Consider the following 12,150-nt stretch of genomic DNA (forward strand, 5'->3'; position numbering starts at 1 on the left):
AGGTAACGAGTGGAGGACAGAGGAGCCTCTTAAAGAAGAAGTTACAGGTCTGTGAGAGCCAGAAATCTTGCTTGTTTGTAGGTGACCAAATACTTATTTTCCACCATAATTTGCAAATAAATTCATTAAAAATCCTACAATGTGATTTTCCGGATTTTTTTTCTCATTTTGTCTGTCATAGTTGAAGTGTACCTATGATGAACATTACAGGCCTCTCTCATCTTTTTAAGTGGGAGAACTTGCACAATTGGTGGCTGACTAAATAATTTTTTGCCCCACTGTACCAAAACATAAATCCCTTCCATAATTTATTCATTATTTTATAGTAACAATTATGATCCTCCAGCCTTCGTCTTGAATAGTGATTTCCTACTCATTCTAATGACACTATATATCCACTAGATGGAGGTGTTTTGACTAAAGTACCAACTTGTCCAAAACCCCATCTGTTTGATTATTAGATTAATGTATTAATAGTCACTACCCTTTCCAAGCCACAAAGTCTGGAGGAAAGGACCTGGCTGCAGTGGAGGAAGGACCTGAGTCATTCATTCCAAAGGCCATTTATTCTGGAACAGAATAATAAATCAAATTAAGCTTTATTTATATAGCACATTTCAGACATAAATGCAACACAATGCACTTCACAAGGAAAAAAATATGAATATAAAAACTGAAATATTTACACAAGAAACAAAAGAATAACAATTTTAAACTAAAACACTAAAAAAGCACCCTAAGGAAAAGCAAAGCTAAAAAAACGTGTTTTAAGATCCCTTTTAAATATGGCCACTGTTTCAGGCCCCCTCAGGTTCTCTGGCAGGCTATTCCAGAGACTGGGGACATAATAACTAAAGGCTGCTTCTCCATGCCTCTTGGTCCTAGGCTTCAGGACAGTTAAAAGGCCAGTGCCAGAGGACCTGAGGGATCTACTGGGTACATGCAGCTGAAGTCGGAAGTTTACATACACTTCAGCCAAATACATTTAAACTCAGTTTTTCACAATTCCTGACATTTAATCCTCAGAAAAAATTAGTTTTAGGTGAGTTAGGATCACCACTTTATTTTATGGGAAATGTAAGAATAATAGTAGAGAGAATGATTTAGTTCAACTTGTATTTATTTCATCACATTCCCTGTGGGTCAGAAGTTTACATACACTCAATTAGTAGTTGGTAACATTGCCTTTAAATTGTTTAACTTGGGTCAAACGTTTCGGGTAGCCTTCCACAAGCTTCCCACAATGAATTGGGTGAATTTTGGCCCATTCCTCCTGGCAGAACTGGTGTAACTGAGTCGGGTTGGTAGGTCTCCTTGCTCGCACACGCTTTTTCAGATCTGTACACAAATGTTCTATTGGGTTGAGGTCAGGGCTTTGTGATGGCCACTCCAATACATTGACTTTGTTGTCCTTAAGCCATTTTGCCACAACTTTGGAAGTATGTTTGGGGTCATTGTTCATTTGGAAGACCCATTTGCCACCAAGCTTTAACTGAAGTTTGATGTCTTGAGATGTTGCTTCAATATATCCACATCATTTTCGTTCCTCATGATGCCATCTATTTTGTGAAGTGCACCAGTCCCTCCTGCAGCAAATCAACCCCACAACATGATGCTGCCACCCCTGTGCTTGGGACGGTTGGGATGGTGTTCTTCGGCATGCAAGCCTCCCCCTTTTCGTCGAAACATAACGATGGTCATTATGGCGTGGCCAGACTGCGTGGCCACGCACGCCTCCAACTCAATCATCAAGTTTGCGGACGACACAACAGTGGTAGGCTTGATTACCAACAACGATGAGACGGCCTACAGGGAGGAGGTGAGGGCCCTCGGAGTGTGGTGTCAGGAAAACAACCTCACACTCAACGTCAACAAAACTAAGGAGATGATTGTGGACTTCAGGAAACAGCAGAGGGAACACCCCCCTATCCACATCGATGGAACAGTAGTGGAGAGGGTAGCAAGTTTTAAGTTCCTCGGCATACACATCACAGACAAACTGAATTGGTCCACTCACACAGACAGCATCGTGAAGAAGGCGCAGCAGCGCCTCTTCAACCTCAGGAGGCTGAAGAAATTCGGCTTGTCACCAAAAGCACTCACAAACTTCTACAGATGCACAATCGAGAGCATCCTGGCGGGCTGTATCACCGCCTGGTATGGCAACTGCACCGCCCTCAACCGTAAGGCTCTCCAGAGGGTAGTGAGGTCTGCACAACGCATCACCGGGGGCAAACTACCTGCCCTCCAGGACACCTACACCACCCGATGTCACAGGAAGGCCATAAAGATCATCAAGGACATCAACCACCCGAGCCACTGCCTGTTCACCCCGCTATCATCCAGAAGGCGAGGTCAGTACAGGTGCATCAAAGCTGGGACCGAGAAACTGAAAAACAGCTTCTATCTCAAGGCCATCAGACTGTTAAACAGCCACCACTAACACTGAGTGGCTGCTGCCAACACACTGACACTGACTCAACTCCAGCCACTTTAATAATGGGAATTGATGGGAAATGATGTAAATATATCACTAGCCACTTTAAACAATGCTACCTTATATAAATGTTACTTACCCTACATTATTCATCTCATACGCATACGTTTATACTGTACTCTATATCATCGACGGTATCCTTATGTAATACATGTATCACTAGCCACTTTATACTATACTATGCCACTTTGTTTACATACTCATCTCATTTGTACATACTGTACCCGATACCATCTACTGTATCTTGCCTATGCTGCTCTGTACCATCACTCATTCATATATCCTTATGTACATATTCTTTATCCCCTTACACTGTGTACAAGACAGTAGTTTTGGAATTGTTAGTTAGATTACTTGTTATTACTGCATTGTCGGAACTAGAAGCACAAGCATTTCGCTACACTCGCATTAACATCTGCTAACCATGTGTATGTGACAAATAAAATTTGATTTGATTTGATATGGCCAGTTCTATTTTTGTTTCATCAGACCAGGTGACATTTCTCCAAAAAGTACGATCTTTGTCCCCATGTGCACTTGCAAACCGTAGTCTGGCTTTTTAATGGCATTCTTCCTTGCTGAGTGGCCTTTCAGGTTATGTAGATATAGGACTCGTTTTACTGTGGATATAGATACTTTTGTACCTGTTTCCTCTAGCATCTTCACAAGGTCCTTTGCTGTTGTTCTGGGATTGATTTGCACTTTTTGCACCAAAGCACGTTCATCTCTAGGAGACAGAACGTGTCTCCTCCTGAGTGGTATGACGGCTGCGTGGTCCCATGGTGTGTATACTTGTGTACTATTGTTTGTACAGATGAACGTGGTACCTTCAGGCGTTTGGAAATTGCTCCCAAGGATGAACCAGACTTGTGGAGGTCTCCAATTTTTTTTCTTCTGAGGTCTTGGCTGATTTCTTTTGATTTTTCCCATGATGTCAAGCAAAGAGGCACTGAGTTTGAGAGGTAGGCCTTGAAATACATCCACAGGTACACCTCCAATTGACTCAAATTATGTCAATCAGCCTACCAGAAGCTTCTAAAGCCATGACACAATTTTCTGGAATTTTCCGAGCTGTTTAAAGGCACAGTCAACTTAGTGTATGTAAACTTCTGACCCACTGGAATTGTGAGACAGTGAATTATAATTGAAATAATCTGTCTGTAAACAATTGTTGGACCAATTACTTGTGTCGTGCACAAAGTAGATGTCCTAACCGACTTGACAAAACTATAGTTTGTGAACAAGAAATGTGTGGAGTGGTCAGCAAACAAGTTTTAATGACTCCAACCTAAGTGTGCGTAAACTTCCGACTTCAACTGTACTTGCAGCGGTAGAAACATGTTGTCGGAATGCAGCTGTATTGAACCTCTGGGCACAATAAACTTGGTTCAGCTTTCACAAATGTCTGTTGAGTTTTTTACTCTGAGAATTAAAACCTAACAGTATTCTGTTCCCACTCGTGGTATCTCTCTTCGGTTACGCATGCACGGAATAGCAAAACAGCATAGCTGCAGTTGGTGAGCATTTTGTCATATTCTGGTGTCTGATGAGGAATGGAAATGTCAGGGGGAACCTTCGAGAGGTATACATTTGAGCGCTTCGGCGTGTGCATACTCCTCACCCTTCCTCTTTTGGCACCATGCAATGGACCGGGGTACAGCTGAGCAGTGGGAAGGTGGTGGGGAAAGAGTGGGGTCCAGGGACTGGCTTGCTGTGGCCTGGCCTGTGGCAGCAGCCGGGCCTCGATCCGGCAGCAGAGACGCAGAATCAGAATACCTATAAGAATTCTACTTTAATCTATTCATATACCTTCTCACTGATGGCAATAAATAATCTTCAAGTTACTTTCTTGGCATTCCATTTAGTTTTTTCAGACCTGCTGCCATTTCATTGCTCCATTTTCCCTTATGTGAATCTTCTCAGGCTTTATGAGTACTCTTTAACTTACAACAATCACCATAGACCTGGCACTGGAAAGATTTCTCATAATGAGTCTCCATGTGCAGGTTCAGATTATATTTGCAAAATTACCATTAATCAAATGTGTGTCAACGTTAGTTTCAAGATTGATCTATTACACTTTCTTTTTTTTTTTTTATATATTTTTTTTTACTTAAAGTGTTCTACACACACACACCACAGACAGGTTTTCTCTCACTAGTATGCACTCTAATCATAACAGAAAACGTGGTGTGAAAGGAATCCCCACAACTTGCACCAATGAAGACCAGCAGTGCCAATTTGACTGACCCGCGCTCTCCACTCGCCACACGATCTACACTGAGGATCACACTGTTTCCACGCTGAACACTAGAATAGTGATTAAATGCAAAGAGGGGCTGAGGTTCACTGGTTGGTTCTAGGGACATGGAACCCTCTCCATCAGGTTCTGTTTTGATCTGTTCTGTTGAAGTGCATGGTAGAAAGGCTCCCTGTCCATATTCCTCACATTCAGTTTGGTAAATATGTGAAGGCTCAGTTGAGTCCTGATTCTGACACAAGCAATAGTGAATATAACATTAGGGTCTTTGGACTCCAGAGCATGAAGCTGCTCTCTACCCATAACTGGTCCTGAGCTCCTGTTCATAAATCTGTGTGGGCTCTGGGTCCTCCTGCCCCAGACTAGGTCTCCACTCATGCTCACAGTGCTGCTGCTCTGGTGGGAACCTTTTCAGAGACAGAGAGAGTGAGCTGCTGTAGGTTCTGGAGGAAGGATGAAACAGATGACTAAGTGAATTCAGCTGACAACAATAATAAACCAAGACAACATAATCACGATTTACTTAAAGGGTGTATATGAAACAAGGGGTCATGGAGAAAGAAACCCTTCACCAGGCACCACAGTATTGTTTTTCTGTCTATTGATTAAAATGATATCCCTTAAAATGAATCAATATGAATTTTGAAACAACGGTTTGCAAAGTACTCTTGAATGTTCGTGGACGTTTGGCGTTCTGAAACAATGGACGTTGATGTCACTAGAGGAACCAGTCAATCAACTGCAGCATATTAACCAGAAAATGTATAATAAATGTATAATAATCACAGTAGAAAAACTCATCATGAACTCATTTAGGCCTACTGGAATATGACAGGCAGCCAAAGGTAGGCTACCTCTTTTTTATTGTGTTCGTGTCTTTGCTATGGATTAAGTGATATGACATGCTATTTTATCAAATCTTTTCTCTGTAATTAATATTACCTGATTAAACTAATCATGTAAATGTAATTAACTAGGAAGTCGGGGCACCACGGAATAATGTTTATAGAGCTGTTGTCTTCCGAACAAACTCTTAAAGACCTGGTAATCTTTTATATCAATAGCAGTCAATTATTAATCGTCACCTTATTCAGTCTCATTTGAACGTTATAAAATTCTGGATTATCTTCACAAACCCTGGCTATCAAGTTGAATCAACAATACAACATTTGGTTTAATTATTTATTTACTAAATACCTAAATAATCACACAGAATTACATATACACAGGATGGTTACTAATTATGTCTTACAAGAAAACATCCGTAGCGGACGGAAACTATATGACGGCTGGTTACACAAAGAAAGGGGGCTGGGTTTGAATGAAAGCGCGGGAGACTGAGGAACAAAAGGATTGGGTCTCTATCGGACCTTATGAAGCTATGCTATCGTAAATACAGAATCTTATGCATTCTAAATAACCGCCCATTTGGAAAAGGAAAATGCCAGCAATATTTACTCTGAGCTGCGCTTCAATAGATTGGTCATAGATGGAAGGCTGGGTTGCCCAGCAGAGATCTCCCTTGTCCTTTGAAGAATATGTATTTTGGTAGAATGGATACGTTGTAGTACCGTGTCTTCCTGAAGAGATTGTTCGTCCTGTCCTAGTCCACGTTTACAGCTGCTGCTGCTGCTGCTGCTAACTCGACGTCTAGGATGTATCACTTCTTTAGTGAATAAGAGTTCAAAGTTCATACCAAGTTACCATACTATAAGCTCATGCTATATTCTGGCTGGTATTGTCGGAATTCATCCTTCCAGCACGTCGATCGTCACCAGACGTTGAAATTCCCCCTTCTAAAACATATGGACATCAGTCCTCACATCACTGGGAACACAATGTTAATTTTGTTAGGTTGTAGGTGTTCAACCATTCGCAACCAGAGCTCACGCTGAGATTGGCTTAGTTCTGTAGTTGATATTAGCCCTTTTAAACGTATGGACAGGAGTCCTCACATCATCGGGAACACAAGGTTGACTTTCGTCAATGGGCTTTTGTCGTGGTGGAGAGAAGGGCATGTTTCATAGTTCACAACCAATGCCTGTTCACTTGGGCGGGGCCACTGAGTGAGCATAGTTCACTTATGAAAACAATTATCTCATTTAGAAGCTAAAATTACACTTCATCTTTTCACAAATAGTTTAATATTTAAACATTTAAATTGCACAACAATTCCATGTGAATCTGATAACTAGAATGTGTAGACTTTCCAAGAAACAGTTTATGTCGTCCTATGATCAGTAATAATGTCTCAGACGACAACTGATCTGACATCATATTCTTTAAGTACCAACGGATACTTTCAACTGGTTGGATTACTGAAATATGGTTCCATTCCCAACCCTTTGATGTTACCAGACTCCCTCTATGTTAACAAAGGGCTTTCCAAGAGTCAAATCTATAGAGTAGAGAGAGAAAGGGGGGAAAGGTATTTATGGGGGTCATAAACTTAGGTGAAATTAGATTGCTATTGGTTATGAATAGGCTACTGGGTGGATGGGTGGTTGGTTGTTGAGTTATTTTCTAACCGTTGTTTGCCCTGCTAAAATGTTTCATATACACACACTTTAATCAATTAACGTTACTAACCTGCTCTATGCAACTTTATATCTGGTTTAGAACGATATCAAGCAGCCTCCGTAGCTTCTCGTTCTCTTCCCTTGAACGATAGATTTCTTCCTGGTACTCTGCCACCGTTTTTTTTAACAGCCCCAAATATCTCATCAGCAGCTGCTGTTAATCGTTCATTGAGAAGAACTCGCAGCAATGATATGTTAGTTATTTTCGCATTATGAAAGTCGTTGTTCTGTCCTGTCCGATCAAAATTCCACACGTACTCTCTTGTTAAGGAACAGCACAAAACAATGAAGCGCACATGCTCGGTTGCTCGTTTATCCACTGAGCGGTGTGACAAAAGTTTCATTGTAGCCACCTGCAGTAGAGTCTGTGCAATGGGTTATCTGATTCAATCCTGGTGTCAATAAAGCGACTAGTTGCCAATATTTGAAATGAGTTGATCTATGAGTAATAATAGTAATTGCCTTTAGATGTTATTCAACGTTAGATACTTAAGCAATAAGGCCCGAGATTGCCAATATAGAAGGTTATTGGCTGTTCTTAAGCACGACTCAACACAGAGTGCCTGGATACAGCCCTAACCGTGGTATATTGGCAATCTACCACAAACCCCCGAGGTGCGTTATTGCTATTATAAACTGGTTACCAATGTAATTAGGTATACGGCCTGATAGACCATGGCTTTCAGCCAATCAGCATTCAGGGCTTGAACCACCCAATTTATAATAATAAATTATTGATTTGTCAAAGTTCATTGCACAAATATTATTCCACAAGTAGTTCTGGACAGGTCTCCGTGCTTCTGTAACCGAAAGACCCCACACAGGAAGCTGTGCACTTATTGGTCAGTATAGTAGAGCCCTGCTTTGCATGAATTTTAAGCCGGACCCTACCCATGCCCACAACGTTCAAGCCTTACCCTATCCAGGCCCGATTGCTTCTGCCAAATTTAAGGCCCGGCTTAGAGATCCTTATTTATTCTCTATGTTTGGTTAGGTCAGGGTATGACTCGGGTGGGAAAATCGATGTTTTCTATTTCTTTGTTGTTTTGCCGAGTGTGGTTCCCAATCAGAGGCAGCTAGCTGTCTATCGTTGTCTCTGATTGGGGATCATATATAAATTGTGATTTTCCGTTTGGGTTTAGTGGGGTGTTATTTTCTGTTTAGTGTCTGTGCCTGATGGAACGGTTCGCTTTCGGATGTGTTATTTTTTTGTTTGAGTGTTTCTTGTAAATAAATATCATGAACACTTTCCACGCTGCACTTTGGTCCACTCTTCCTTCCACCGACGAGGAGCGTTACACCGGCCCTGCCCGAAACCCAAAATCAGAAATAACTTCCTCCATTAGTAAATCCATTTGCTGCTCCTCTCTGTCTCACTCACTCTCTGCACACTGCTTACTGTGCATACGCTCTGCTTATGGCGGCTCTGGGTCTGTGAGTATCCATGGCAGCGTCGGCTCTGCTTGGGCTGCTCTGCTCAATAACGAGATGAGAGAGTAGTTAGCTGAGCTACTTTTTGTCACTCTAAACTCCGACAAAACTCAAGGAACATTACTATTTTCGGTGAAATAATTTATCCTGTTTTTTATTTGAAGAGATTGAAGCACTTATGACACCATGTTATGATCTTAGTCATATGACTGTACTGCGCTGTACGGGGTCGGGTAGCAGAGCTCTACAGTGTAGTCAGAGTTGATAAATGTCGAGAAATCAAAAAGGATCTAAATTGGTGAAGTTCGTTCAGTTTCAAACATTGACTCAATGAGAACACTAAAGAGAGAAGGCAAGTAAAGAGAAGAGCGACCTTAGGCTACTACCCTATACCTTTCAACGAGACCTCTACGTTCACAAACTGTAAGTAACTTTCGTTATTTTCATAAATGGCTGTAACAATTAGGCTATAGGCTTTATAGAAATATAATAGTATGCAATGTTGATTGTGTAGACAAAGCTTTAGCTAAAACATTATAGTTTGTTAGAATATTTGGTTTGAGCTATCTGGAATCCCCCCTGCCCCACGAGGAATTCCTCAGCTTGAGGTGACCATTGACACCAACGGCATTCTGAACATATCAGTGGTGGACACGAGCAAGGGCAAAGGGAACAAAATCACCATCACCAACGACAAGGGGCGGCTCAGCAAAGAGGACATTGAGAGGATGTTGCAGGATGCCAACAAATACAAAGCTGAGGACAATGCACAGAGGGAGAAAATTGCAGCCAAGAACTCCCTGGAGTCGTACACCTTCAATATGAAGAGCTGCTTTGAGAGGAGCACGAGCTTCATTCATCATTACCAAGCTGTACCAGCAAGGAGGGATGACCACCGACACGGTCTAGCTCTGGTGCCAGCTCCCAAGACTCAACCATTGAAGAGGTTGACTAAAGCGAAGGACTTGTATAATGGACTTTTCAAAATGCATTAGTACAGTATCACTGAATACGTTTTGCTATTCAGAAAATACTCATTTCTACTGCTTGACATTATAATGTCCTTTTATGGCTCAGAGCTATTCGGGAAGTGTTTATGTATTGGTTGAACTGTAAAGAGACAGTAGATGTTGATGTTAATATGTCATTTCATATTGCATTGCTGGACATTGAAAATAAAATGTATTGAAATAAGTGTATAGGTCTGTTGGCTGTTTCCTTCTCATCGTAGCAGATTCAGTATTCACATAACGTTTTTTTTTATTTATTTTTTTACTCAACACCATGAAATATTGTAAACAAAACTTTGATGGCTAAACCACAGAGAGAAGAGCAGGTGAAGACACCATAATAGCCACTGTTTGGAACTCTATTCTGTGATAACATCTGATACAATCATTATGGTCCTTCTTGGAAAAAGAGGCACATTTCTGGTAATCCCAAAAGTAAAATCGTCACATTTATGGAACATATTATGCCTATAAAAAAAATATATATAGGTCACATTTTTCTTACTTTATTCTTAATGGTGTCAAGCTCAGAGAACCAAATATGATTGATTTGTAATATTTAATATTCCTTCGGTCACTGAAGGAAAGTACCAGATGAACTATTTTATTTTACAGTACCAGTCAATTATGGACACACCTACTCATTTCAGGGTTTTTCTGTATTTTTTTGAAAAATAATGAAGACATCAAGACAATGAAATAACACATGGAATCATGTGGTAACAAAAAAAGTGTTAAACAAATATTTGATTCTTCAAAGTAGCCACCCTTTCCCTTGACGACAGCTTTGCACACACCTAGAATGCATTTGAATTAACAGGTGTGCCTTGTTAAAAGTTAATTTCTGGAATGTCTTTCCTTAATGTGTTTGAGCCAGTCAGTTGTGTTGTGACAAGGTAGGGTTGTTATACAGAAGATATCCCTATTTGGTAAAAGACCAAGTCCATATTATGGCAAGAACAGCTCAAGTAAGCAAAGATTATTTTTTATTTCACCTTTATTTAACCAGGTAGGCTAGTTGAGAACAAGTTCTCATTTACAACTGCGACCTGGCCAAGGCAAAGCAGTGCGACAAAAAACAACACAGTAGTTACACATGGGATAAACAAAAGTACAGTCAATAACACAATTAAAATCTATGTACAGTGACAGTCCATTACTTCAAGACATGAAGGTCAGTCAATACGGGAATATTTCAAGAACTTTGAATGTTTCTTCAAGTGCAGTCGCAAAAACCATCAAGCGCTATGATGAAACTGGCTCTCATGATGATCGCCACAGGAAAGGAAGACCCAGAGTTACCTCTGCTGCAGAGGATACGTCCATTAAAGTTACCAGCCTCAGAAATTGCAGCACACATAAAAGTAACAGACACATCTCAACATCAACTGTTCAGAGGAGACTGTGTGAATCACGCCTTCATGGTCGAATTGCTGCAAAGAAACCACTACTAAAGGACACCAATAAGAAGAACAGACTTGCTTTGGACAAGAAACATGAGCAATGGACATTAGGCTGGTGGAAATCTGTCCTTTGGGCTGATGAGTCCAAATTTGAGATTTTTGTTTCCAACTGTCGTGTATTTGTGAGACGCAGAGTATGTGAACGGTAATCTCTGCACGTGTGGTTCCCAGTGTGAAGCATGGTGGAGGAGGTGTTGGCATACTTTGCTGGTGACACTGGCTGTGATTTAAGGCACACTTAACCAGCATGGTTACCACAGCATTCTGCAGCAATACACCATCCCATCTGGTTTGCGCTTAATGGGACTATCATTTGTTTTTCAACATGCCAATGACCCAACACACCTCCAGGCTGTGTAAGGGCTATTTTACCAAGAAGGAGAGTGATGGAGTGCTGCATCAGATGACCTGGCCTCCACAATCACCTGAACTCAACCCAATTGAGATGGTTAGGGATGAGTTGGACTGCAGAATGAAGGAAAAGCAGCCAAAAGGTGCTCAGCATATGTGGGAAGCTGGTGAAGCTGGTTGAGAGAATGCCAAGAGTGTGCAAAGCTGCCATCAAGGCAAAGGGTGGCTTCTTTGAAGAATCTCAAATATAAAATATATTTGTTTAACATTGTTTTGATTACATGATTCCATATGTGTTATTTCATAGTTTTGATGTCTTTGCTATTATTCCACAATGTAGAAAATAGTAAAAAATAAAGAAAACCCTGGAATGAGTTGGTGTGTCAACTTTTGACTGGTACTATGTATATTTTCTAAGGCTCTGGTCTGTCGTAGGAGTGAGGGTAAAATGTAGGAATTTTCTCTGGTATCCACTTTATGTTTTAATTATTATTTGGGGTATAGGGGAGGGTCACTTTAAGTGTTTTCGGGTAGGGTCAGGTCAAAATATATTTTACTG

The sequence above is a fragment of the Oncorhynchus clarkii genome, chromosome 4 (assembly GCF_045791955.1).
Source record: "Oncorhynchus clarkii lewisi isolate Uvic-CL-2024 chromosome 4, UVic_Ocla_1.0, whole genome shotgun sequence".
Taxonomy (NCBI): domain Eukaryota; kingdom Metazoa; phylum Chordata; class Actinopteri; order Salmoniformes; family Salmonidae; genus Oncorhynchus; species Oncorhynchus clarkii.